This window comes from Tupaia chinensis, unplaced genomic scaffold (genome assembly GCF_000334495.1).
Source record: "Tupaia chinensis unplaced genomic scaffold, TupChi_1.0 Scaffold000023_1, whole genome shotgun sequence".
Taxonomy (NCBI): domain Eukaryota; kingdom Metazoa; phylum Chordata; class Mammalia; order Scandentia; family Tupaiidae; genus Tupaia; species Tupaia belangeri.
Window position 1 is genome coordinate 1,588,073 of NW_006159453.1, and position 3,012 is coordinate 1,591,084.

A 3,012-nucleotide genomic window follows, 5' to 3' on the forward strand; every position below is an offset into this window, starting at 1 on the left:
CCTGCTTAGAGTCTGAACATTCCTAATTCAGCAGTTGTGAGAAAGTTATAATGAAAAATTAATTCCATAAATTATTGATTCTTGCATTGAAAGTGTATAATTCAACTTGAAAGCAGAGAATCAATAAAAATATATATTTCATAAACCATGCAATGCCATATTTCCACATTAGCTGTAGAACGACAAGCGAAGAATAGCTTAACGTTTCTTGTGAGACGCTGCTGTTTCCTAAGCAGTAGCAAACCTCTCATCTGCGTAGTGGCCTCAATGCTTGAATACACCTCAGTATTTTCCCCTTTTGGTCAATTGCAAACGCCAAACAAGAATTTTTTTGAGGTTCCACTACATGTTCTTTTTGTTTTCTGCTTCATCCTTGGTATTTTTGTCCTTGATACTATAACCTGTTAAAAGGAAACACATACATCACACACACACACGCACGTGCACACGCACGCACATACACACACATATGCACGTGAACTATTAAAGAAATCTAATGGGGAAAAAAGTGATTGTTTTCAAATTCTAGCCTTTGCCAGTTTTTTTTGATCCAGAAAACTGACACATATTATATTCTCAGACCCTGATTATATATACAAATTCCTGTTTTTTAAAAAACATTTATTTATTTACATATTTATTTGTCGTGATTTTTCAAACTGCTGGTTCCAAGTATTGAACAGCGATTGGCCATGTAGGAATCCAGTACCTCGACCTCCACACCATCTGCTGGCCCCACAAATTTTTTATTTTTAAATGGTTCAACTTAAATGATTATTTCCAAAACAATAGCCTGAATGTAATTAAACTATAAGCTGTTTTTAAAAAGAATTGGTTGTTTGGCTTCAAAACATTTTCTATTTCAAAATAAGTGTGACTATGTATTAGATTACCAAAGCAAAACATATTTGGCTTTCTACTCAGGCACTAAGGAAAAGTGCTTACACCTTTCCATGTCACTAGTTTTGTTTGCCTTCTTTGACTTAAATGTCTCCTGGTTTTTAACAGACTCTTATGAAACTCCCTAGTGTTTTATCCTTATTGGCCTAAAGTAATTACTGCGGATAGCTATAAGTCAATGGTGAATTTCTGAAAGTTTAGACATTTGACAGATTCTTGGTTTAGGCAAAGGATACTGCCTTCATTTTCAGTCATAACATAAAAACAGGTAAGATAAAAACTAGCAAACAGTCTAAGAAACAAAATTTCTAAACTTAAGGAATATTGAACTAGTTAAAGAAATTCCTACCTAGGCTTCGCTTCAAAGCTCATCAGATTTTATTATCTGAATGAGACACTGTTAGAAAAAGGGTAAAGTTGGGACCAGCAGATGGTGTAGTAGTTACGTCACTGGACTCCCATATGGCTGACTGCAGTTTGAGTCTCAGACTCAGTAGCTTGAAAATCACGGTGGGCATGTGTGTGTGAGTGTCCAAGATCCTGGGAGGAGAATGGAGGAGAAGGGATTGCAGTATGGCCATTCCCACTGGGGAGTGATTTCTCACTTTCTCTGTCTCTCTCTCTCTCTCTTTCTCTCTCCAGTGAGCACATGTGTTCTAAAGCAAAAACTTTTAATATTTTTTTTTTTTAAAAAAGAGGAAAGTTATATAATATCTACCTCTTTGCCCCCGCCTCAGGTCAGGAGTCTATTCCAGCTAGAAACTTGTGATTATCACTTTACTGGTAGATACTACTTTTTGAAGCTGTTAGAGTTGTATTCATCACCTTTTAATCTCTTCCCCGCTCTACCTCCATCGTCCCTGTCCCATTGTTCTGCATCCACGGAGAGAAGAGCTTAAAAAACCAGGGGTGAGATGGTGGCACAGCAGTAACGCTGTGCTCTGTGGTGCTGGACCCGCATGGAATGGCCCAGGTCTGTGTCCTAAGGCCTCCCTGTGCACGCTGGGCAGGTGAGTGCACACTCATAACCAAAGCAGGTGGAGGCCGGGGGCGAATTGAGGCATGAAGACCCTATTGGGAGTGACTATTTCTCTATCTCTCTGTTTTTCATGGAAGAAATGAGTGAATAAACTTGTAAAACGCGAACAGAGATTTCTCTTGCTGAGAATGTAGTGTCCCAATATACAGCACTAAAGATATGAGCAGTGAGAGATGAACTAAGGGCAGGGCAAGTTGGCAACTGCGGTCTTCCATGTGCTCCCTCATTTAGAATAACAGACACTCAAACCATGAGGTAGGAAAAGCCAACAGAGTGAACCTGCAGTAGGTAAATCCCTTTTAGACCCGGAAGTTGAAATGCGAATGGGCATACATCCAAATGGACAGGGAGCGGGACCAAGAGAAAGACACACATTCTAGCTGCTGGTAAACACTGCGTTAGAAGACTCTTGCTTGAGAAAAGATGTGTAGAATAAGAAAAACAACAACATGGAGCCTATGAAAAATATCTTAGAATGAAGGAAAGAAAATGGCATCATAAGGATTCAAAAGAAAAGCATTAAAATGATCCAAAAACAAAGAAAAAAAAATAACATAGAGACAATGTGCATCCTTAATCGAGTTTAAGGAAGTCATGCTTATTCTACAAACCTGTGTCTCTAAGCTGTAAGATAAAAGATACATTGCAACTGAAAGTCAGTAAAATGCTATGAATGAAATAAGGAAGAACTGGAATGATACCAAAATGCAACCACAAAATTAAAATCCACAAAGATATTAAAGAAACACTCAATTCTAGGGGAATAAGGAGTGAGTGATGAAGACTACTTGAGATACTACAGAATGAAGACAGAAAGGTCAGAAGACCAACAAAGCTAAGAGTTTGTTTTTAAAGGACAAATTGAGGACCAGCAGATGGCATAGTTGTTATGTTCCTAGACTCCTACAAAGCCAACCGGAGTTTGAGTGCTAGACCTGGTGGCTTGAAAATCACACATGTGTGTATGGATGCCCAAGGTCCTGGGAGGAAAATGGAGGATAAGGGGTTGCGGTGTGACCAACCCCCCTTGGGGGATTTTTCACTTTTCTTCTCACTGTGTCTGTCTCTCTCTC